Genomic DNA, 27,095 nt, shown 5'->3' with positions numbered 1-27,095 from the left:
TCCAGCTTATGGGTTGTTATATGTATTATTCTGTATTTTTCCCAGATGAATCTCATTGAATATTTTCTGACTTTTCTAGTATCTGCAGGTTCCTTTATATCATCTCTGCCTGTCTCTAGGGGTTTAAATGTTTTCTTTTACCGAGCATCTCACAAGCATTAATGATTTTTTGTCCTGAGGCTCAGGCTTTCAGGGGATTGCTAAACTCCTCAGAACTGTTTCCAGAATTTCAGAACTTTCAGGGTGCTGTAATAACAGGTTCCACAGCTGTGAATGTGGCACTAAAGATATTAAGTGACGGATCCTGTCCAGGCAACTTGTAAGATAGAGTTTGAGGCCCTCCTGCCACTCAGATCAAATGAAGATAAAGTATTTTTCTAATTTATGAAAGAAACACATTGCTGGTTCTTTTTCCAAATGGCCAAGAGAACTCCAAGGGGAAAGTCATCTGATCAGAATGTCTCTGGTACTTCAATCATGTATTATAGATAGGCAAATGATAATCATCGCTCAGACCAAAGTGAATTAACGTTATGAGTAAAGTTTTTGAGAGATATTGTATCAAATCCTTTGTTAAAATTCTATCATAAAACTCAAGATGTCTGTCATGATAGCTCTTTAACAATCTCCTGATATTCACAATTTGGTTTGCTAGATTCTCTCCCCTCCCTCTTTTAAATGGTCATTTTAGTATCATTCTGTGGATAGACTCTTGATGTTATATACAGTAATTTCCTTTTTTGCACCTTGTTGCAATGGGTATTGATTTCTAGCATGCTGGTACCTAACTCTTTTACCACATCTCCTTAGAAGAGAATTAAATGGTTCACTATATTTACTAAATAGTTTTCTTAACACCCTGCTATGCATGTTATCTGAACCTACTGATATTCTGAGCATGGTGTGTGGAATAGTTCTCAGGGTGTCCATGACTAAGAATTGCCTTGTTACCACCCTGCCCCCTATGAGAGGGAAACTTGCTTGTGCTTACCTGGGTGTCAGTATCTGGATACCATGAACCTATCATCCACCCAAGCACTCTCCTCTGGGCCTATACCAGGACTTTACTTTGCCTTGCAGGTTAACAACAGTTGCACTCCAGTCTCAGAGCCTCTTTGCAGAATTCACCTGTAGTGTTTGGCCCTTAGCTACTGGACGCCCACTGGAATACTTGGTCTGCAGTCCCCAAGGCAGCATTTTAAATACTTGTTGGAATGATTCTACTCAGGATCATCACCTTGCAGAACACCACAGTACTGAGGTATAGTTATAGTGATAACAATGATAAATCCATTATGAAAGATTTGAGAGTCACCTAATGGCACATTAAGGTAATGGAAACAAAAGGCTTGCACATAACAAAATCATACCATGATTTCTAGAGACTAATATTGTCAGGCTAACCCTCTGTTCAAAGAAATTCATCTCACTCCAAATGTCATCATTGTCATCAACAACCATGGGCTCAGTGCCCATTGGTGTCTGATGCCTCCCTCACTATTTTCTTCCCTCTTTCCTTCTCCAGTGCGGAGTAGCTTAGTTTCTGTATTCTGCACCAGTCCACTATATCGTCTACCCGATTCTCTGTGGGGTCTGACTATCCTATTCGAGCCGTCCATTATGCTGAATACCAGGGCCTTGACCTTTCGCGCATCGTTCACTCTTCAGATATGACTGAATAGCTGTAACTTCTGTTGTATAACCTACTGCAGTAGTTTAACTTCTGGCTGTATCTTCCTATATAATTCCTTTTTGGTGACCTTCTGCATCCATCCTATTCACAGGACTTTTCTATAACAACTCCTCTCGAATGCCAATATTCTTCTCTTTGAATCTTTCATTATCACCAATGTCTCACATTCATGCAACGTGCTGCTAAATACATACATCTTCAAGATATTCAGCTTCATTCCTAAGTTAATTGCTTTGCTTTTGCAAATCTTGTCTATTGCCTTCAAATTCTCTCTTGCTTTTGCTATTCTAGTTATTTCCATCTTACAGTCTAAATCATACGTCATATTCCTTCCCAGATACATGATCTTCTCTACGTTCTCTAGTCTGATCCTGTCTACACTGATCTTCCTTCCTGTTTCCTTAACTTCAGATACAATTGTCTTTGTTTTATCTATGTTCTTAATCACACTGTACCACTTCCCTTCCTCATTTAACACCTGCACTGGTCTTACTAGCTTCTCTTCATCTTCCCTGATGAACCTCATCTTCCACAAACCTCAAGTTGTTAATTCTCATCCTGTGCACTGATAATGTCCTTTGCAGTATTTCTGCCAGGGTTGGGTGAGATCCTGTTTTCCTGAATGTAATTGCACTGCCTGGTTACTTCCTAGGTGCAGGATCCAAGGGCTGCCATTTTGCAATCTTATACTCCCAAAGGCGATTATCTTTATTCAGGCAGCAGACCCTCCATCCCCATCACCATTGTTGTCCTTCCCTGTTGATTTCACATCCTTCTCTTCCTTCATATATAGATGTGCAGCCTATATGTTGGTTTGTAATGCTTAGTTTACCTGCTGAGACAGGAGATTAAACATCTTTTGTCCAATAGAAAACTTTTGTGCCAACTCTTGGTACAGACATTAAGAACATATTTTCAAGATGCATACATTACTCTGATTAATCTGTACATGCAGTTTACAATATTATTAATCATTAGTGTGACCCCAGCTTTCATTTAAGATCTCACATGACATTCTTTGATGAACCAGAATTCACAAACCACAATCAGGGTATTCTCATAATCTTATCAGTTGGTTTTGATGAGCTCTTGAATTAACAGAGTGAGCATAGAGAATAAAAATTGTGGTAGTATCTATGCTGGTCAGAAGAAGGCTGAGATTAGATCTAAGAGCAGAGGCCTAAAAGCAGAAGAATCATGGAGTGGTTGAGGGACAGCGAAATTATCCAAATTATACAAAGATGTGCAGAAGAAAGACAGGGGTCTGACTGAAGTAGAAATTAATGTGACGAGGCAAGAAAAACACCTTTGGCTAGAGCCACACTACCACAGAAGATTGACCCACTCAGGGTTGATATTCCAGAGTTTCATTTCACACACACATGAGATGATGTTTTCAGGGGTCAATGTCAATCCCCAAACTCTTCTCGAGAGGCAAGGAATAAGGAAGGTTGACAGGAGAAATGCTCCTGTCGCTGTTCCTCCATATAGACAGACATGGAAGTCATCCACTGATAAGTTGATTTTATCTACACAATTGGTCTAGCTAAAATGACATATCAGCGGTTGACTTCTATGTCTAGTGTAGACACAGCCTCATAGAATTTCAGTCCAGTAGCATAGGCAGCAAGTTACATGGGCTCAAGGTACTCAGACACCATGAATATTCAAACCTGGAGGCTCAGCTCAAGCAGTGTTAACTGCAACACAAGCCTGAGTGTCACTGTGATGAATCTGGGAGCAGCATTGCTTTGGGGAGGGAGTGTGTGTATAGACAGAGGTAGTGATTACTGTAACAAAAGATTTATCATTAAAGTGAACTAAGGCTATGCGTACATTAGATGTAGCATTTGACTGCTGATACACAATTTTACCTATGTCAATTGCATAGCTCAAATTCACTTATCAGAGGTCAACTGGTAGGGCTGTCCTCATGGAAGAAGGTCAGTGGGAGCGTTTCTCCTGTTGATCTTCCTTAATCCTCGCTGCTCGTGAGGAGTTCCAGGGTCAATGCTGACCCTGGAAAATGCCATTTCACACATGCGCGAAACAAAACCCTGGAAGATAAACCCTGAACAGGTCGATCTTCTGTGGGGATATACACATAGGCTAAGGAGCATTCAGTTATCCCCAAAGCATAGTTAGGTACTCCAGTCAAAATATAGGAAACAAAAAGTTGGACTAAGGGGAGTTTTGCAATGAATTTAAAGGCAGAGTCTGAGGGGTATCACAGAAACTTGGTGGAATGAAGATAATCAATGGGACACAGCAATACAAGGGTGTAAAATCAGTTAAATGGTAACATTTATGCATTACATTCTGCTGGTTTTCACTTTTGTGCAAAACAGATTGTGAAGAAAATACATCAGTGCAACTGATAAATACAGCATCTAGTTCTGTAGTTTTACCAGTTGTTTTGAAAGAATTAGTAGTTGGGAAACCAAGTGGAGAGGTGATTTCAGTGGCCCCAGGACCTTCAAGCTAACTACGTAGTGGTGGCCAAACCTCGTGGGGTGGGGCGTGTCTCTTTTTCTGATCCACGGTAACTGATATCCTTATACTTACCCACCTCGTCCATAAAATCCTATTCTTCCTGCCTTCCTGATGCACTCTGATGCACCTCTGTGCCCCTCTCCATATCTGTATTCAGTCCTTCTCAGGTCTTACCTCCTACATCTGCTTGCAGAGCATCATATATCCAGTCCCTTAGGCAAGTTTTGCCATAAAAAATCTTGCGTCCAAGAGCAAAGTAAGTTTTAAAGTACAAATTTCCTCGTGCTGTCAGAGACTGAAGAACTACTTGTACTGTACTTTAAGAAGGAATGGAAAGAGTTGTAAAAAGAGAGGATAAATGTAATGGATTAATGGAGACCTGATATATATGGAAATGTCCTGATCCTCTTTAGCTGCGGAAGGTAAAATTCACTCTTACGCAGGGAGACAGCAGAAGGTGTACATGCCACTTAAATTCCACTTAAACCACATCTTGAGAATGTAAAAGTAGTGAGGAATCCTGTAGCAAAACTAATGGATTTATTACAACAAACATTTATAGTCTGTAAGGTGCTACAGGACTCGTCGTTTTTACAGATAGTCCTAGTTGACACTAGAGGGGCAATTTTGAAACACTGGAGTGTCTGTGCACACTAGACAACCCATTGTTTCAGAATAACTGGGAGCTGTTTCAAAATAATGTAATCCTGGTTTTGACAGGTGTTAAGCACCTATGTCGAAATAGTTATTTCATTACAACAACAGTGTGCACAGGCAGGGGCTGTTATATCAAAATAATTGGCCTCCAGGGGCCTGGCACAGCTGCAGATCTGACCACTCTAGGCACACCTGTGGCCAACTCTACTGCTCACCCCCTCCCCACCCTGTCACAAGGAGCCAACCAGAGGCAGAAGGACTGGCTGCATGTGGCCTGCCCTGAAGCCATGAGCTGCAATGCAGGGTAGTCAGAGGGAGCCATGAGCCAGGCCAGAGCTCCAAGTGAGCTCCTGATGATTGACAGGACTGCCAGAGCTGCTCCTGCAGCTTCCTGGACCATATAAGGCTCTGAGGTGAGGGGATCTCCGCACCAGGTGTCAAAATGCTGAGGTCTATATCCAGATTGCCACTGGCCTGATGGAGACGGGGCATACATGGACCCTGGAGCATTGCCAGCTAAAAATTAAGGAGCTGTGCCAGGGATATTACCAAGGCCAGGAGAAGTCCAGCTGCTCTGGGGCGGCACCCCACAAGTGCACCTATAGTGAGCTGCTGGATGCTATCTTGTGGTGTGTGAGTGGAGTTGCATCACCACCCTCCCTTTCTGCTGCGTAGAGTCTAGCTAGGACATGCCAAACAACACCTTGAAGGTGCCTGAGGCCAGTGATGGAGAGCATAAGAAGGCCAGCTACTCCACCATGCTGCCAGTCTGGACCTGGTCCCCCACTCCCAGGACATCCCCCAGGATCCTGGTAAAGGCACTGCAGGTGGTTTAGAAACGTTTCCCTGTCATGTAAGAGGCAGGTGATGGATGGTGGGTGGGGTGGGGTGAGTGTGAGGCGCACTCCTTTCACAGCCCACGTAGCCTGGAGTCACAGAACAGCCTGCCAACTTTTGTGTACATGACCTACCAGTCTTCAGCAACCAGCTCCAGGGTGCTCCCACATGGAGACCTGTGGTCCCTCTCATGAGGTTCCTGCAGAGGCCTGCCTTATTCTGGCCTCCATGGTAGGATATCTTCCCATGATAAGTCAACGCTTGGTTGTCTGGGGTCAAATGGCCCACACAGGAGTGCCACTCGTGGCCAAGGGCCAGACCATACTCAGGCAGCAGTCGCTCACGATGTAGCACAGTTCTGTGTGGGGAAGCAGAGGGGAACACAATGGCCTTTTCCCTGGCAAACAGCATCTGCCACTCATACATACCTTCCACAACACTTCCCCCTCACCAGACACCAGAAGGCACAGATAGGAATCCTGCCTGTGGGGGATGCTGCGAGGGCCAGACCTGAAGTGTGTGGGACTCAAACCAAAGGTGACTTGTGTAGTCCTCCCTCCTGCCTGCAGGCCCATGGCCTGGCTGGCTCATTCCCATGCTTGGTCATCTCCAGCCATAGGTGTGTTAATGCTCACCTGGGAAATCTGTGCCCTTGCTTGACAGTGCCTACTGTCTGGGCTACATACAGCTATGATCATAGCACATTACCAGCACCTGAAGCAAGACCTTGTATACACAGAGTCTTCCATGTGATAGCCCTCATAATTTCTCTTCACAGCTGGGCCAGCTGTGAGCATGGCAAGTCTCCTACCTTCCACGCCATCCACCTGCCTGCATGGGATCCACAGGAGGAAGCACTTCTAGGACAGCCTGCTCCAGGAGCAGATGACTTCCCTTCAGACCTACCTGGAGGGCCAAAAGGAGCACCAAGCAAACCGGAAGCACCAGAGTGCCATCTGGATGCATGAGCAGGACCCCATTGCTGTGTCAGTGGAGCATGGAGTGGGCAACCAGCAATGTCTGCCCCGCCCCCGGCACCCCAGCCTTCCCATTCCAGTCTTCACAGTGGTCACCAGAGCCCAAGAACTTGGAGTTGTGGGACCCTAGGCAGCTGCAGTCTTCCCACCATATGGAGGGAGGCAGCTGCAGTCTTCCCACCAGTGCTCACAGCCCATCCCTGAGCCCCTCCCCTCCTGCATTCCAGGGGAGGGGAAAAATGGGGTGGGGGATGATATGCACATGTGAGAAAGCAGGGGCCCCTTTTGGAGAGATCAGAAGGAGAGTCTCAGAAGTGGCCTCCCTGATCAGCACAGCCTCTTGATGCATATGGAACAAGCGTCCAGCTGCTCATAGACCCTGGCCAGACACTCTGCCTCAGCGCCCATGCTGGCAGGAAAGCCTCCCCCCTTGCTCTCACAGGAGTTGTGGTGCACACAACAGGCTGCCACCACAAAAGGGAAGTCACATGCTCTGAGGTCTAGGAGAGTGAGGGGACACTGGAACCTCCTCTCGAGATGACCAAATGTGCATTCCCTGATCATGCGGCACCTGCTCAGCCTGGTGCTTAAGTCCTCCTTGCAAGGATCCAGGCTGCCTGTATAGGGCATCATGACCCAGGGTAGGCTGCATCGACCAGAAGGATGATGGGCATGTCCACCTTCCCAACTCTGACGGGGCACTCAGGGAAGAAGGTGCTGGCATGCATCTTCTGGAAGATGCAGGAGTTCTGGAAGATGTGTGCATTGTGAGCCTTTCCCGGCCATCCCATGCTGATGTTCCTGAAGTGACCCCTGTGGTCCATGAGGCCCCGCAGCACCATGGAGAGGTAGCTCTTGGGGTTGACATAGTCTACAGCCTGGTGCGGGGAGTGGGCAGGATGCAGATGTGCATGCCATCTAGGGTCCTCCTGCAATTGGGGAATCTCAGGGTGGCAAAGTCATCCACAATGGCATACACATTTCCTGGAGTGACGACTGTGTGCAGCAGCTCTTGGTTGATGGTGTGGATGACTTGCAGGAACACAACCTTGACAGTGGATTTCCCCATCTCAAACTGGTTCCTGACAGAGTGGTAGCTCTCCAGTGTGGCGACCTTCCCTGGCATGATGGAGATATACTTCTGCATGGGGGTGGCCAGTCTCATGCAGGTGTCCTGTGCTTGATGGCAGGGGTGAACCACTCACAGAGTACCTGGAAGGTGGCCTTCTTCATGCAGAAGTTCCACAGCCTGCTGATTGTCCCATCTCTGAGAGATGACATGCTCCCACCAGTCAAAGCTAGCATCATGCTTCCAGAAGCAGTGCTCCATGGTGTGCAGGAGACCAAGGGTACTGTGCAGCAGAAGGAGCACCATGACTTGGATGAGGGGGTCTGGCTGGTTCTCATCATCATCCCACTGGAGAAGCACGTGAGAAGCTGAGAGGAAGTGTGCCACAAGGTGCCACATGAAACTTTCAAGCCTGTCAGTAGTTTGCAGCTGCTCCAGATCCATGCTGTGAGTGCTGTGGTGTCTGCAAGGGCAACTAAGGCACAAGGCTGCCCATGCCCAGTGCATCCCCTTTATGACTCTGACCAAGCAGCTACAGGGAAGGACCTGCCCTGGTGCCATTCCTGGAGTGCTTACAATGAAAATTGGCTCTATTGTGTGTGGAGGTGTTTTCCTGGAATAGTTTATTTTGGAATAATAATTCTGGAATGAGCTATTCCAGAATAACTTTGTAATGTAGACAAGCCCATACAGACTAAAGCAGCTATCCATCTAGGACCTGAAAATTTAAGTGGGGCATGTCTTTGTGCTAGTCCTCCGTACAGGGGAAAATTTCACTAAGGGAGAGACAGAGTGTGTGTGTGCCTAGTACCATATAAATCTTGTCAGAAATAGTAACTAGTCTGCTCTTCATCTGGTGCAGCTTCTTTGACCCTCACTCATGGACGATTTTATTGATGTGTAGGTATGACTTGGGTATGACTCTTCCTTCATTTTTGATGAGACCAGAAGGGGGAAAGGTGATACAAAGTTCCCTGAACAGTTACACTTGTGCATATTTGTGTCCAGTTGAAATATACACTATTATTTATTTAACATTTATATTTCAGTGGCACCTAAAAGCCACAACCAAGCTGTGTGACACTGACCTAGGCTATGTGCAGACGTAACAAACGAAAGGGGCTTACAATTTATGTGTCTAGTGCAGGTACATATGGATAGCCCTTTCCACAGGTATGTCCCATCTAAGAGTTCACACTTTTGAAAACTTAGGTCTTCATCTTTCAGAGCTGAAGGAAGTTCTCATGGAACATTTTAACTGCATTAAATTGGAAAATTCTTAACTGAAAGCGTTAGTCAAAGGAAATTAAAGATCAGTGCAATCCTTCAAGCCAACTTTGTAGCCACTTTATTCCAGGATCCTTTACTGCCTCTTTTCAGTGTAGCCTCAGACGCAGATGGTACTTCTGGAAAGACAGATTTCAATTCCCAGTTTTGCAACTGACAATTTAATGGCTATATTTCCCTATGTGTATCCATTCTTAACTCCACTAGAGAGAAGGAAATAAATGGGAACATTAGTAATATCAGTGAGGGAGTAGACACACTGGTGAAAGCAAGACAGTACTGTATTGACATGTTATGTATGAGCCGATGATTTTATAATGGGCACATCTGTCCACTTGACAAAATCGCTATAATAATTGGCAAGATTTTCAGAATCCTCTGAGGAGATATTCAGGTCTGGAACAGAAAAGGTCGTTGTGATTGAGGTTCACTGGCCAAGCTGCTTAGGAAAGGTTCCCCAGTACCTTATCATCTTAAAGCTAACTGTAAGCAATGCTATTAATTCGTCAGTCCGGAGCAGAAAGTTGATCCAGGATGTAGGCACATACATAAAGAAATCCTCAGAACTGCTTATTTTTGCAAGAGAATTTAATTGTAACAATCGTGTGTTGGAAAGGTTTTAAGTAGACATTTATATGCATTGTCTAATTCATTTGTATGCATTGTTTATGGAATAAAAATAAAATATTGATGCCCGCTCTAGTTTTGGAAAAGGCAGGTTAAAATTTATGGTGAAGGTGAGGGACAATGGAAATATAATGGATTAGTCTGATTCATTAAAATGAAATAGTGTAGAGAATATATTTTTGACCTGGAAACCTGGGTCAAACAATTAACAATGAAAGTAAAGGATAGCTGATTATTCACCTGAATGAACCTTTATATGTTATATGCTTTAGGCATCTCTCAATGGGTATACCTGGCTGAAATGCACATTAAAGATGATCTTATAGAAAGGCAATGAATATCAGACTGTTTATAGCAAACATCGCCTTTCAATGTCCTTGAAAGGCTGAGATTGTCACTCTTTGAAGTTAGTAAAACCTCTGTGATTGAATTATTTCTAGCTAATTTGTGCTGATTTCAAAGTGTTTGGTACAGGCTTTGAAAATTCCTGACCATTTGCTTTCTTGAAAACAATCCAATTATCAATAAGGCTCTCACCTGAGAAGTGAGGGGAAGCTCTGGCTTGCTATTGATGTTGTATAAGTAATTTCATCCACATTCTTGGGACCTGTTGCATGTTGTTTTATTGGGAAATGTAAAAGGCCAGATCCTGTCACTCTTAATTATGTTATGTATTACCACATTCCTGTTGACACTGCATATGTCCACACTAGGAAATTAGGTCAATTCATTAAGGTCAATTTTTTAGCATCCACTTTTATAAAGTCAAGGTTACACTTCCACAGTGGCATGTGAAGTTGAGGGAATGCAGCCCCATTGCGGAGGGCAGTTTCCACTTTGTCAGCAAAGCAGTGTGGGTGTCTATTCCACAGTTCCTGCTAATGCTTTGCATTGTGGGTTAAGTTCCCAGTGTCTGATGGGACAAAAAAGTGCCGGGGGTATATGGTAGACCACAAGCTGCATGCTGCAGGAGCCTGATCCTACTGGGGTAACCGAGGAAGTGGGCGGGAACAAGCCTGCCCACAGCTACAAGATCCCTCAGGGAGGGGGATCTACTAAAACAATGTGATCTCCAAATAAATTTGGGGAACAACTCAAAAGGAAACAGGGATGGGCGTGGGGGTCAAAGGGCTAAAATAAAGCAGCCAGAGGGGGACACTGAGCAGAGAGCCCTGGGCAGCACCCACTGCTCCTCAATGGTGTCAGCGGAGCCAGCGGACGCTGCCCAGAGAAACTCCACCCAGATTCATGAGCGAATGGAGGAATGGAAGTAGGCCCCACAGTCACAGTCCCACCCCGCCCCTTGACCAGTCTCTTCTCCTTGGTCTTATAAGCTGCGTCTACACGTGCATGCTACTTCGAAGTAGCGGCACCAACTTCGACGTTAGGCGGCGAGACGTCGAAGTCGCTAACCTCATGAGGAGATCGGAATAGCGCCCTACTTCGACGTTCAACGTCGAAGTAGGGACCGTGTAGACGATCCGCGTTCCGCAACGTCGAAATTGCTGGGTCCTCCATGGCGGCCATCAGCTGGGGGGGTTGAGAGATGCTCTCTCTCCAGCCCCTGCGGGGCTCTATGGTCACCGTGGGCAGCAGCCCTTAGCCCAGGGCTTCTGGCTGCTTCTGCGGCAGCTGGGGATCTATGCTGCAGGCACAGGGTCTGCAACCAGTTGTCAGCTCTGTGTATCTTGTGTTGTTTAGTGCAGCTGTGTCTGGGAGGGGCCCTTTAAGGGAGCAGCTGGCTGTTGAGTCCGCCCTGTGACCCTGTCTGCAGCTGTGCCCGGCATCCCTATTTCGATGTGTGCTACTTTGACGTGTAGACGTTCCCTCGCTGTGCCTATTTCGATGTTGGGCTGAGCAACGTCGAAGTTGAACATCGACGTTGCCGGCCCTGGAGGACGTGTAGAGTCTATTTCAATGTTGGCTGCACGTGTAGACGTAGCCATAGATGGCCACATTGGCCGTGGTCAGAAGGAAGCTGACAAGGAGGTTCTGCAACTTTGTGGGGCCATGGATGGGGTTGCAGGAGCCTGATGGAAGTTAGGTATGTGGGGAACTGGGTCAATGCCTTTCTGTTCCCCGACTAGGCTCCCAGAGAATGCAGCCCAGCAGCTGGGGCAGGCAGCTGGGGCTCATTAAGGTTCAGACTCCAGTGAAAGGCCAATCAAACACCTGCTACTAGTTAAGGCCCTCTGACTCACTATAAAAGGCTTCTCCCCAGGCAGTAGGAGCAAGGAGCTGTGAGGTGCACTAGGAAGAGAGGCCAGAGGACTGAGGTTCAGAAGAGACAAGCAGCATCCAGGTACAGGGAAAAGGTGGTGAAGGGAAGTGGTGGGAGAAGCTGCCCAGGGAAAGTCTGCTGAGTTTGGGGTGGAAAGAGCCCCATCAGCTGCCTCTCATCTAGGGTCCCTGGGCCGGAGCCCAAAGTAGTGGGTGGGCAGGACCGCCAACCAAATCTGCTGAAGGGGGCTTGCCCCTGCCCACTTGGGACTTGCCTATCATGAGAATGGCTGAGTAAGCAGAGACACTAGTCTCTGGGAAGACCCAAGGCATGGAAAGGGCCACCGTGAGTCTCTGAGGCACAAACTAAGATCCACCAGGAGGAGCAGCACCCATTGGGGCTGACAAGGTACTTGTCACAGGTCATTCTGCGTGTATGTTGTCAGCTTCCCATAGTGCACATCTCCCCTTGGGACGCAATGGCAAAAAGTATTTTTGTGCCCTTTTTTCATGTCTGTGCAGATGCCGTTGCAAGGCTAGAATGGCACCTGTGCAGCTTAAAACTTTTGTAACAAGTACTGTGAGCACCTCACGCATTGTGCTGCACCATGTGCAGCACCTAAGCAGCCTTCAGCGTGAAAAAGACAGCTGTGTTCTGCCTCGTCAGCTGCAACATCTCCTCCGGGGTCTGGACTTCACACTCGGAGTGCTTACCTGCCCTCCTAATCCATCCTCCCCTTCTCCAGTATGATTCTCCTTCATGCATTTAAGTTGCCATTTGGTTGGGTTGTATATGCTCTAAGAACATATCTTCCCATGTTCGTTTTCTCCGTTGGATCTGTGCCACTCTAATAGCTTGGGGAAGTGGCAAGGTGGCCAACAAACCCACTATTGAGCAGACTGCAACAAAATGTAAATGAAGGCCAGACATTAGGGATCTATATGTACTATAGATAAGCTTTCTAAAACACAAAGGAATTAATTAAAGAGCCTCTGTGGCACACAACAGAGATGTGTTATGTACAAGAACCAACTTTGGCTTTTAAGCAGCCTTTGTGCAGCATGTACTACACAGGTATCTTAAGGGACCTGCTTGGTTTGGTTTCCTTCTGGTCGGGTTAAGGCATAGATTTCCCCTGGGGCCCGAGAAAAAGAAATGAGAAGGGGCAGGCACAGCAGTGTGGCTTGTACTTTTGTCCTTTGTGGCCATGTGTGGCTCTTGTGATTGCTTATTGTTCCTTCCTCTGCTTCCTCTAAAACCATAGAACACTAGAGCTGGAAGGGACCTCAAGAGGTCCTCAAGTCTGGTCCCTGTGCTCACAGAAGGACAAAGCACCATCTATATCATTTCTGCTAAATGTTTATCCAACCTTTTCTTAGATATTTCCAGTGATGGAGAGTCTACAACCATCCTAGACAATTTATTCCGTACTTAATCACCCTGGCAAGGAATTTTTCCTAATGTCCAACCAAAACCGCGCTTGCTTCAATTTAAGACCATTGCTGCTTTTCCTATCATTAGACTCTAAGGAGAATAAGTTTTCTCCCGCCTCCTTGTAACACCCTTTTAGGTACTTGTCCCTTCTCGGCCTTCTCTTTTCCAAACTAGACAAACCCAGTTCTTTTAATCTCCTACCATATGTCATATTTATAGACCTTTAATAATTCTTATTGCTCTTCTCTAAGTCCCCTCCAATTTCTCCACATCTTTCCTAAAAAATGTGCCCAGAACTGGGCACAATACTCCAATTGAGGCCTAATCAGTGCAGAGTAGTGTAGAAGAATTACTTCTCAGGTCTTTCCTACAATACACCTATTTCACTCCTTCAGGTTGCAAAGAGAGTTATTAGCTTCCTTAGAATAACACACATTAATAAAGAATGCATTCTGACTGAACGTGGATAGAAGGCTGGTCATTATACTGCACTGTTCTGTGGTGCAATGACTCCAGATTACTTACAGGTGGCTTGGCAAGGAAAGGTGTCCTATTGAGGAGGTTGCAATAAGGCAGGCCTCCCCAAAAACCTTTGACAGCTTTAGGGAAATGTGCAGGGAGGATTGGCACTCCATTACCAAACGTGTTAACAACTTGTTCCAGGGAATCCAAGCTGAGTAGGTACAGCGCCCTCAACAGATCACACCCAATTGGCTTAACCCACTTGTAGAATGATTGAAAATGAGAATTCACCAGAGAGGCCCTCCCGGCCCTCAGGGTCCAGCTGTGAAACATCCTGGAAGGAGGGACTGAGATCCAAAGTTAAAAGTTCCCGGTGGTCAGTGAGATCAGCTGCTCCATTCACCTGTTGACCACTGCTATTCTCTTCCTCTTCCTCATTTTCCATGTGTTCCTTACTGTTGCCAGAGACTGCATGAGGAATCTCTTGAGATGTATCCAGACTGTTCAGGGACAGTGATTGGATCTCTCCATGCATGCACCATTCATAAACATGGCATGTTTGTGGTGATGAGACAGAACATCCATTTACTTCCTTTGTCTTCTGGTATGCTTGCCTGAGCTCTTTTATTTTCATGCTGCAATGGTGGGTGTCCCTGGTGCATCCTTTTTCCACCATGACCTGTGAACTCTTGGCATAGATGTCTGTTTCTTTTGCTGCTTCATAGTTCTGCCAGCACAGCTTCATTCCTACCCCCTGCCCGCACAGCAATAAAGTCATGGATCTCCTATGCACTCCATGCTGGACCTTGTCTGAAACCCTGGAAATTCATGGCAAGGTGTGCTGCATCGACTGCTTGCCACACTGGCCAAACAGGAAATAACATTCAAACTTTTCCACGCTGTTTCCTGCACACATGAGCTGCGTCTACACGTGCACGCTACTTCGAAGTAGCGGCACCAACTTCGAAATAGCGCCCGTCACGTCTACACGCGTCGGGCGCTATTTCGAAGTTAACTTCGACGTTAGGCGGCGAGACGTCGAAGTCGCTAACCTCATGAGGAGATAGGAATAGCACCCTACTTCGACGTTCAATGTCGAAGTAGGGACAGTGTAGACGATCTGCGTCCCGCAACGTCGAAATTGCCGGGTCCTCCATGGCAGCCATCAGCTGGGGGGTTGAGAGACGCTGTCTCTCCAGCCCGTGCGGGGCTCTATGGTCACCGTGTGCAGCAGCCCTTAGCCCAGGGCTTCTGGCTGCTGCTGCTGCAGCGGGGGATTCATGCTGCATGCACAGGGTCTGCAACTCGTTGTCGGCTCTGTGTATCTTGTGCTGTTTAGTGCAACTGTGTCTGGGAGGGGCCCTTTAAGGGAGCGGCTGGCTGTTGAGTCCGCCCTGTGACCCTGTCTGCAGCTGTGCCTGGCACCCTTATTTCGATGTGTGCTACTGTGGCGTGTAGACGTTCTCTCGCTGCGCCTATTTCGATGTGGTGCTGCGCAACGTCGATGTTGAACATCGACGTTGCCAGCCCTGGAGGACATGTAGGCGTTATTCATCGAAATAGCCTATTTCGATGTCACCACATCGAAATAGGCTACTTCGATGTAGGCTTCACGTGTAGACGTAGAGATGGAGAGCAGTGGAGCTGAAAGTGGTGGTCACATTGGATCACTGTGGGACACCTCCAGGAAGCCAAGAATGTTGAATTTCACAACACTCCATCTTCACTACCCTAAAGCTGGCCATGCAAGGTCAATTTTGGTGTTGCTCCTCATGAGAAGTTGACCCTCTGATATTGACTGATTGCTTAGAAAATAGACCTAAGTCAGCTATATTCGATCTCACCTCGTCGTACAGACCAGGCCTTCATGATAGCTCATGGCATAAGGATCTAGTCAGTACGCATAAGGGGAGGTCATCATCTGGCCCTTTCAGAGTAGGACCCTACTCTGTCAAAGTCAATTGGTCTCTGCACAGGTGTGGGTCAGCCTGTACCTATCTGATTGCAGAACCAGAACCTGTAATGTTGAGTTAAATACACATTGATCATGCCTGTGTTTTGGGTTTAGAATGAAAAAACCTGTTAATACTCTTTCTTTGACATATATTTGAGTGTATGCTGAGATATAATATTGCATTGTAGGTATAAAGGCAGCTGGCGGACATTTTCAAACTAAGCCCTTCCCTCTCACTGACTTCAGTAGGTTTCCATGGTGATGATGATTATTTTATATTTTAGTATTTTTCTTACGGTAGCATCCAAAGGTTCCAGTCAGGATTGGACTAGAGCACCATTGTTCTAGGTGCTTTGCAAATGCAGGTCATAAGACAGACCCCAAAACTGAGTTCACAATCTAAAATTCATAAAAAGATAAATGGTTGAGAGTGGTGATATGATACAGGTTGCACCTCTCTAATCTGGAACTCTCTCATCCGGCAATATCCATAGTCTGGCATGATTTTAGTTAGCTGGGCAACCACTTATCACAGGTGTGGCCAAGTTTCCTATCATCCCATAAAGTTGCTTTACAGCCACCAGTCCTGGCTCTCAGTGTTCTGTGCTGTTATTTATCCTTAATGTACACCTACATGTCTTCTATGAGCGCAGTAAGCAGTGGAAGTGTAGGTAATTCTGCTAGAGCATATTGACCTGCAGTGGTCTGGCAAATTCTCTCGTTTGGTACTGGTTGATCATGAAGGTGCTGGATTAGAGAGGTTCAACATGTACAGAATCAAATGGTTAATTTTAGTGATATATTTTGTTCTGGTTTGGAATTGTAACTGTAAGATGGAGCCAATAATCCCCGTTTATGTATAGGTTTTCATCCTGGTGCAAGGTTAGCCTTCTGTGTTTGTGGCTGCCAAACTTACCAGTTAGATGTTTTGCTGTCTGAGCAACCAGCTGTACAGATATATGAGCACTTAGTCAGTGTGGCCACCATAAGAGTGCTTTTTTTTGTTGTTGAAAACTACAGTTGGGACACTGAGTCACTGAAAATGTTGCTTTTAGGGGCCCGTGGGTTATGAATGCACACATCCATTTTTGCATGACTAAATGTAATTGTTGGGCTTTTGATACACTTGCAAATTAAACCTCCAGTGTTACAATTAGTCACGTTGCCATATAACTATCCATGTCCTGAATAATTAATGTTATATTTATGATTTGATATTTTATAAAAAATACCAACCTTTACGCCCTGATCCCTAACTACAAAGTTGGGTTGACCTAAGTTGATTTGTGTTGACCTTGTTGTGCATCTGTTTATACCTAAATTGGTCTTTGACTGATGTAAGCATCCCATTATACCAATGCACACCTAACAGCTCATGTTTATGAGCATATGGCTATGCTGGGTTCATATGGACAGAGAACAGGAAGGAAGTCATGGATCTCCTCTCCATGTGGCAGAAAGGATTCTGCAAGCCCAGCTCAGGAACAGATGTATGCAGATTGCACAGGAGATGCTGAAACCAAGGTGTTATGGACATAGGCAGCAGTGTGGCATGAAAGCAACCACATAGCAGAGGGCAGGGAGGCTCACAACAAATTTGGGGCCAACCTGCTCCTTCTGTAAAGAACTGCATGCTGTACTTAGTGAGGGCTCCACCAACACTGCACCTATAATTGAGGAAACTTCACAGTAACCCCATGCGGAGACCCTGGCTTTGAAAAGCAAGGCACCGGTGACATCAAGGGGGAATCAAATGATGCAGTGAACCAGAAGCTCGTTGAAACTCCACAGAGTCAAGCCAGTCGAAGCAAATAAAGTGACTCATGATGGGGAAAGGAGCTTGGGTAAGTATGCAAAACCATTGTTTCTCATAAGCATGTTTTACCTTTCCAGAGACTTAAACCTCATTTCCCTTTTTGTCCTGCTCCTTTCTGCCATTTAAAATTTGTGCTCACCTCATCTGCAGGTTTAAAGAACAAAGATACTGGCTTTTGCCTCCTCACGTTACCTGAATAATGTTCAAAAACAGAATGTTGGAGAATACATTTTAACAAATGTTATGGCAGTCTGAGTTCACATTTCACACCAGATCAGTGTCCTACAGAGGTAGAACACAGCAGTACAGACAGCATTTGCTTTTCCATTCTTCACTTTGCTGGGTTAGGCAGTGGGAGCCGTGCTGAGAACTTGGTCATCTGAATGGGGATGTCCTTTTGTCCTCTGGAGAGCTCTTGTTGAAACTTTCCTGAAGATAGTATGCAGTCCTCTCCCAAATAGTTTTAGGGATGCCTTGTGTCTTCCTTCATGATCAGAAACTTTGCTATGCCACTCTGCAATGGTTCTGTTGCCACTACTAAAGCAACCTGGCTAGCAGCCATACAGGCTCAGGTGTTCTCAGGATGACAGTAGAATTTGGATTCTCTGTGCCTTTGTCAACCTTAGGAATGAGAGATCAGCCAAAATCACCACTGCCTGTGAAGCTATTGGTAATATTCACTGTGCTTACCCTGTACTCACTAGGTGCCAAGTGCCTAAATCTTAAAAGCAAGAGAACCACACCCCTCCCAACACCACTGCTAAACTAAGCTGAACTCACCATGGCTTGAGATGCAGAGTGGAGTTGTAATGAGGTGTTCCAAAGCTAAAGCAACAACTATCATTTCTTATTAAAGTTATTTGTGGGAATAATGTAAGGGAATTTTGAGATTTAGTTTGCCTTTCTGTTGTGACTATAAGTTTAACCTAACCTTGAGTGGTGTCCCCTTCAGGTCTGCTGAATGTTTGAACCTGGTTGGGAGGAGAAAGGTCCAGAGTAGGAAGGATTTGTTCTGTAAGGTCTTCAAATCCCCATCAGCCTGACCCTGAAGCTAGTGCTTGAAGAGACCATGTGACTATGCCCATGGAGCAGGACTGAGAATGAAGAGGACTGTTTCTGCAGGAGATGAAAAAGAACAGAGAGGGGAACTGTGAATTTGCTCAGGCAGCTAACTCATGCAGAATATGATGGACCTATGTGCCCAAAGACCCTTGACTCAGCAGTCTGTCCAAACTATAGAAAGCTCCTTGGTCACTACTTCCTATGTCCCTTCTTCCAGCATAACAGGTGACAACATGGCTTGAATCTTTACCCCTACCACTCCACACTGTTGCAAAACAAGAACCATACCCAACCTCTGAAATGCATAGGATCATCCGTAGTGTACTGTAAGTAGGCTTCTGGTTTGGGGGAGAGGGAGCAGTATTAATTCCATTTTGGGGAGAACACTTTTACCAATTTTTGAGTTTTATGTAAATGTATAAAAATAGAGATCTGCGGGGGCTTTTGCTTTGTCTGTTCTGTAATGAGTAATCTCTTTGTAATGTTCTGTGGTGTGCTTCAACATAATGCTCTTTGAAATAGGATAGGCTAGGGAACCTTTAATGCATAGCAGCAGAGTCTACATGGACCCATTAATGTGTGATGTACAGTGCACTTTAGAATTTGCTCCCAGGTAGTCCACGTTACTGCACTGTGTAGACAAGAGCTTAGATATAAGTAATCATTTTTTATGTTTTTCTGGGAATTATTGGATAATTTTCTTTGTCTTTTTTGTATCAGGATGTTTTTCCAGTGTCTGTTGGTTAAAGCTGGAATCAGAAGCTCTAACTATGTCTCTTGTGACATGATTGAAACACTGTAATGAGTTTTTAATACATGAACTAAACATTGTTTGTTTACTCAGGTTTTTACAATATAACACACACTGTTAGAGTGCTGCTAAAATATTTTTACTCTATGCATTTGTATTTTGTTATGTGAAAAGAAGCTAAAGTTCTAGTTATCAAAACTCAGAGTTTATTTATGAGTTTACACGAAGTATAACTGCTACATTACAGAACTTTTAACAGGAGTTAAAAATTTAAGCTCTGCACATGCAAAAGTGTCACTCACTGCTGTGGGCTGATTGTTAACATGGTCTCTTATGGAGTCTATGATATGCAAAGCTCCATGGTTGGTTCTTTTAATAGCCCCCCTATTATCTGGTCGTTTACATTTAGTGAACACCCAGTCCACCTTGCTGGTAGCTTTCCTGTCATCACTGAGCAGATATTATGTGATAAACAACATGGAGCTATAACAAAGGGGATGTTTGCCTTTCTTACATACAGTCTGGTCAGTAAACAGTGCTAGAAACCCGTTAATCTACCAAAGGCTCTTTCTTTTCTCTGTCATCTTGCACAGGCTGAGCTTGTACCCAAAACTGTCTTTGGTGTTGTCAAGATGATCAGTGTATGAGACAGGGGAACAAAGGTTAGGCTGGGCCCCCAGAATTACTACTGCATTTCAGCATCACCAATAGGAGTGTTTTGATTGAGTAAGAGTTTTAGGATGGCAGCTTTTGGAAAAATCTTGTGTTCTTAGAGATGCAAGCATAATGCTCCCTCATTGACTGACCCAATCTGATATAAGTGAAGCATCACCAGTGATCTGCTGGGACTTGCATTACCCTGGAAAAGTGTCCCTTTCCATTTGTGTGTGCACTGCCAATAGGATGTTCATCATCCCAGTGCAGTTTGCCATCAACGAACTCACAAATAGGAGGCTGACAGGAAGATATTCTACTTGTTATTGAGTGACTGTCAAGACAGTTTGGGAATACCATTGCTGCAAATCCATCCACAACATCTAGTTTGTTTTCAAGTCTCATCTTCCTGTGCAGCAGGGAATGCCTAATGGCCTGATAGAGTAGCATGACAATTCCCTCCTTCTCCTCCACCCGTGGATTTTCCAGCTCCAGACTGATTGGTCACTAAGCAGTGCAAGCTTCTAGAACAACATCACCACTTGCTTCTCCACAGACAATGCAGCTCTTATTTTTGATGCATGTTACAGTGGAATGCTTACCCACCGTAGACTGAATTTTCCCACTTGTGCCTGCATAATATATAAATGCTGGTAGCTGTACACCAACATAACTTTGTAGTATAGACGTGGCTAGAGTTTGATCAGAGAAGGCAAACTCCTCCAGAATAAACTACAAGAAACCTCTGAAAATTTCAGCCCAAGGAGCATTTGTATTTGTAACAACATTGTCTGTTGGGAGTGCATGTGTCAGACTTTGGGGTAAATGGCTGCTGATCAGGAGGGCTGAGAGCCTTACTGGGCCCCTGGGCAAGGTGGGAAGCTGGCTCTGTGTGCCCACAAGGAACAGGGTCTCGGGTAGAAGAAGCCAGGGGTGGGAGCAGGCAGCTCTCACAGCTGCTTAGAGTGCACTGCTTAACCCCCCGCCCACATTCTCAGGCCCTTAACACTGCCCAGAATATTCTGCATGGCACTCTGGCAGTAATTTAAAGGGCTCAGGGATCCATGACAATGGCCAGGAGTCCCTGGCCCTACTGAATGGTAGAGCCATGTGGCAACTGCCTCCGACCCCTGTCCTCCATTGATGGGTCTAGTGCCGAGGCTTTACAGTACATCGTATATTTGCTCCACCACTGATCACTAGCTTTAGAGAAAAACTGGTATGTGTCTTAGTACAGAAAAAAAAAGACTGCTGTTTTCTGTTGCTTAAGGAACCTTATCACAGCTCTTAGATGGTGGAGTCATTTTAACATATCTTTTGACTTACTATAACTGAACTGGGGTTTTGTTAAACTGGCTTTAAGCTAATTTAGAGAATTTCTAAAACCTTTCTTCCAGTTTGTATAAATCAGTGGAAGGGCATGGCCATAAAAACTATAATTAGTTGGAAATTACTTCTACTGAAAGCAGAGGAATAATGCTCAGTCAGAGGTACTGAAAGTACAGCAGTCAAAAGTAGCTCCAATTAAAAATTATAAATTAGAGCTAGGAGAGTTTGGGACCACCTGCCTGGTGAGCACGCTTGCTTTCATGTATATACAAAAAGGTCACCACATTCCTGAGCATATGGAGATTAAAGCAAATAGGCTCTCTGTCTCACATGCTCCCAAAAGAAAAAGAAGCACTTAAAAATACTCTTTGGCTACATCTACACTAGCCCCTTTCTTTTGAAAGGGGCATGGTAATGAGCAAGTTGGGAAGATGCTAATGAGGCACTGCTGTGAATACGCATTGCCCATTAGCATAATGGCAGCTGTGCACACACCAAAAGCCCTGGTCTCGAATCACGTGTCACCCGCGTAGGTGGGGGCCTTTCGAAGGGACTCCTCCAGACTTTGAAAACCCCTTCTTCCTAAAACCAAATAGGAAGGAAGGGCTTTTGAAGTCTGGGGGTCCTTTCGAAAGGCTCCCGTCTACAGGGGCAGCGTGCATTTTGAAACCGGAAATTTTGAAGTGCACATGGGCAACATAAAGCTAGTGAGGCACTGCCTATTCATAGTCGTACATCATTAGCATATTCCGAAGTGCCACATTACTGTAGCCCTTCTGAAAGGAGAGGCTAGTGTGGCCAGGGCTTTTGGGTCTTAATACACACTGGTCTTTCTCCCACCTCTTCTCGTCTGAGAGCTATTGTTGCAGGCTCTGTCTTGTCTCAAGCCAACACTAGTTTCACAGCTACAAGTTCTTTATTAAAGGGTTAACAATTGTGCAGCCATTTGCCAAGCCACTTTGCTATCTTATATCGTGAAGAAACCATTAAGATCAGATTTTGTAATACAAAACGTATACTCCTAAACTGCATCATCTTTGCGTGCATGCTTTTTAACATACTATTCCATTACGCCATACGTGGGTTACCTCCAGCCTGTAGGCCGCATCCAGCTTGCTGCTTAGTTTCACCTGGCCCATGGTGTATGTCAGTGCTGGAAGTCCTGGCATATCCCTGTATCCCCTAAATACAGGGGAAATCAGGAAAGCTTTTCATGCCATCCTTGCCTCAAGAACCAGCTCTGTAGATTGTGTTATCTGGAAACTATGGCCCGTAGGAATTGCAGGTACAACAATTTTAGGCACAGGCAGTGTGCATTGTTCAGAGTCACGTGGAGGCTAGAGGCTAGAGATGGTGGCTGCTGCTTGTAGTGGCTACGGACCAGGGATAAGCAGGGAGCTTGCCTTAGTCTGCTATACCACTGACTGGAAGCCATCTCAGGTAAGCACCTTCAGCTAGAGCCCAAACCCCTATCACTCCCAGACCCTGCACTCCCATCCCAAATCCTGTGTTCCAGATCAGAACTGCCTCCCACTCCCTAACTCCCTCTCAGACCATGCACCCCACCCAAATCCCCATGCTCCAGGTTAGAATTCCCTGCACCATAACTCCTTCCCAGAACCCCACACCCCAACCCCCAGCCCTGAGCCCTCTCCTGCACCCCAAACCCACCCTATAGCTGTCACATGTATGTGGAGTTCTCACCACCTGGCTCTGCCTAACCTGCTGCCCTAGCCAGGGGCCCCCTTCCACAACCTGAACCCATCATTTCTGGCACCATCCCAACCCTCTGCACCTCCCTTTGGCTCAGCTAAACCTCTGCTTATGTTCTTATGTTCTTATGCCCATCCCTCTGCAGGTCTATGTGTGGTCAGCAGCTGATTTTTTTTTCTGTGGGTCAGTGACATCGATAGAAAAATGTTTCCCAACCTCCCTGCTTTCCCTCATATCACCTATAATCCTAGGTGATGCCAAGAAGCAGGTTGTGAGAATACTAGAGAGTCAGGAAGAAGTTAGGTGGAGGAAAAGGTGTTCTCTTAGCTAAGCCCAGAAGATGGAGGCGAGACTGTAGGTAAGATTGTCAGGGGTATACGAATGTCCTGCGAGGGAAGTGGGTATACGAATGGGTGCTGCATCTGGCCTATGTATGGAAGGTTGGCCAGGGTGAGAGAGTGTCCAGATATCATAGGGGGGTGTGGTCACCGTACCTGAGGTAACTGCACCTCTGACCTGCTCTGTGACCACCCTGAGGGCACTCCACGTAGGTCTCAGGCTCTAGTTATCACTTTACCTGTGGAGGAGTCTTGTTAGTCTACCTGTCTGGGCCATGGATTTAGGCAGCAGATCCTTCTGCAGTTCACTGTGATTTCCTTTAGTTCAGCACCTGAAGTCCTACTCTCTCAGAGGCAGTGAGAGTGTTAACCAGCCACCAGTCCACCTTCCAAGTACCAAATGCTATTTTTTCAGAGCAAAGGCATTAAAGTGAACAACATACATGCAAGTCTCGGCTAAACATGCAGTCAGCCATGTTCCTTATGGAGACAATGACTAAAACGAAGTACTTCAAGCCCTTCCCACAGAGTCTGTCGCTTTGGGTCACCAGTCATGTCAGTTCTAGGATAGAGCAACAGTGTCTTCCCTCCCCGATGCCAGGCTGGTCACACGGTGTACTTCACTGTTCTCTGTTCTCATCCTTCTTCAAACAATTCAAGCGAGTCTCTGCAATTTCTCCAAGGGGCTGAGGCTTCTCTAGCCTTATTCAATTGCCTAGGGATTTGAATTTAACTGTCCCTCAATGATTTTTAGTTTCTGAACCAACTCCTGTAATGCCTGTAACTTCCCACACCCCACATCCCAAGCTGAAATACATGCCCTGGCCTTGACATATAGCTATAGTTATGAAAGTGATAGAATAAACTCAAAGATATAGCATGTTTCTATAATATCTGACGCAGTGTACACATAAGAAATAGCTTAATAACCAGATGGCAGATAAAGTCAAGGTGGGTGGTGGATTCCTACCTGAGAATTTACTGATTTATAAGTACATTTTCAACTACCAGATAAGAATCCAGAAAAAAATTTGAATGGGGAAAGCAACCCTAAGGCTGGGTCTACACTTGCCCCCAACTTCGAAGGTGGCATTTTAGTCAGGGCAATGGGAGATTACTAATGAAGTGCTGTGGTGAATAAGCAGCACTTCATTAGACTAATTCTCCCCTGCAACAACTTCAAAGTGTCAAACTTCGACGTGCCCGTGGCTACATACATGCTGGCATTTTGAAGTCTGACACTTCGAAGTTGCCGCGGGGCAGAATTAGCCTAATGAAGTGCTGCATATTCACCAGAGCACTTCATTAGTAATCTCCCATCACCCTGACTAACGTGCCCCCTTCGAAGTTGGAGGCAAGTGGAGACCCAGTCTTAGACAAGCCCTAAATGTGTTAACAGTTTTTTTATTGTTATTGTTGCTTAGCTGGTGGGTCAGTTTGGTTCTCTTTAATGTACTTGTGCTAATGCTCCTTTTCACAAACCTGTCATCTGATGTGCTGATTGCTGTCTAAGGTGTAATAATATTCTAAGATGTTCCCTTTCAGGGAAGGAAGTATGGTGGATCTTCCATGCATACTGTTCAGAAGAGATGCTTCATTGACAGTACCATGATGTACCTCACTGAAGAGTTCTAACATACCACAAGTTTCTACACTGGAACTTGGATTCATGACTAAATTGGTCAGCTCTTAAATGAGGACAAGGCCTATTGCTTCAGCCAAGCATTTCTCAAATGTGTCTCACCTTTTCCTATTTGCATGCTCTCTTGGCTTGTGAATGATAAACTTGGGGTTTTATCTGTGATATGGCCTGATTCGAGTAGTTTTATTCATATTGATTAGTACCCTATGCAGAGGGTAATTGTGCTGGTTTCAGCATGACTACCTGCAGAGGAAGACACTACTCGGGCTTGAAACTTTTCTGGATTCCATGATAACTCCATGCGGTGACATATGTTTAGGTATAGAATCCATACCACAGTGTCAGCATTATTAAATCCGAATGTTCTGGTGTCAAGATTTGTTAATGTTAACCCTGTGAATGTCAGTAACCTCCAACTGCATAGCAGTAAAATGGCAACAGAGTTTAAATCATGAAATTTTGTAGTTTGCTATGAGCCCACTGTTGCCTTTGGGTCATTAAAAATATGTTTGGGAGCAAGAGGCACTTTTATGTAAACATTGTTCTATACCTTCCCATTAAATGCTTAACTGGCTTTAGATGACAATTTCTGATTTTAACACCAATCTGAGCTACGTTGGGTGAAAATGATCTCATTTTAGGGTCATGGGCTTACATACATACGGAGCTTAATACAACTGAAATAGAAATAGCAAAATAAAGATCAAATTGCAGATATTGAGCTATGTAATTTTCATTCCCTTATCTTTTTTATTTTTCTTTAACAAAAGACAGAGGAGCCAAAACAGAGTAACTATAAAGTTAAACAGAAACTTGAAGTGATGCCCTGAGTTAATTTCCTATATTGCATCATGATACTGTCAAAACATCGCATGATTCGCTACATGCAACACATTAACTGAGGGACATACAAGGGTATATCTGCTAATTGTGACATTACCAATTAACTTCTGTGTTATCATACATCACTTTCACTGCAAATGAATGGCTAACACCCACTCTGTCACATCTGGAGTGACCCCTGTCACTTAGTTAGGTCTACATGAAATTTACAGTAGTGACGTTAAGATCAGAATCTGTCAATTGATCAGTGTAAGAAGGCTGTTCATTAATTAATTGTGGAGTTGTCCAAAAAACCAAGGCATAAAAGAGTTGACAGAACTGCAAATAAATTCTAAATTCCTAACAATACATGGAGTTTCCATTTGGCTAGATGAAAGGACTTCAAGGAGGCATGAGGGACTGGCGACAGAGGAGGAATTTAGCTGGCAGAGATACATCCAAATGGCCTCTGAAATGCCGGCACCCAACTCTCATGTGGCTATGGTAATGAGCTTCGGGAGAATGCAAATGGGCAGTTACTTGCAATCCCAACAAGCTCACTTTGCATATCTCTGCTGGCAGTGGTGCTGGGCAGAGCTCCATGTAGACCTAGCTGCATAAGGTAGACACTAGTGAAGTTATTTCGAAATAACAGCTCTTATCTTGAAATGCCTCCGTCATGTAGATGTAGCCCAAGTGACCTAGCATTAGAATTATGTTTTAATATGATGTAAGTGTTCAGAGGCCCTTGTGAGAACTGGGACCCTATTGTGCTGGACACTAAACAAGGACTAAATAGACACCCCTGTGTCAGAGAATATGCAGTCTAAATAGAAATGAGACATGCCTGCAGGGTACAGAAACCTAGAGAGAGGAAAAAAATAGGAATATAACATTGGATATAATGGCATTGCTCAGAAGACCATGGCTACCACTTAGGCATCAGCAGAAATGATTAGATCATGGTGAGCTTCTTTGAAAAATCTGTCTCTTGCTTAGGTGTGGTCTACACTAAGGATCAGAGTTGATCCCAGATACACAGTTATAGTCATGCCCTTTGAGTAGCTAGAATTGACGTATCAGGATCGACCTTCTTCCCTGGTGTAGACCAGGGATCTTCAGGCTCATGCCAATGTCCCTTATTCTGTGTGTCAAGATGCAATATCAGGGTCAACACCCAAGCCCACAGAGACTGATTTCACCACATCTTCACACATGCAGCAAAATCGATCCCTGTAAGATTGGTCATAGTGCACC

Source organism: Carettochelys insculpta, chromosome 1, assembly GCF_033958435.1.
Source record: "Carettochelys insculpta isolate YL-2023 chromosome 1, ASM3395843v1, whole genome shotgun sequence".
Lineage (NCBI taxonomy): Eukaryota > Metazoa > Chordata > Testudines > Carettochelyidae > Carettochelys > Carettochelys insculpta.
Note: the sequence above shows the minus strand (reverse complement) of the source record.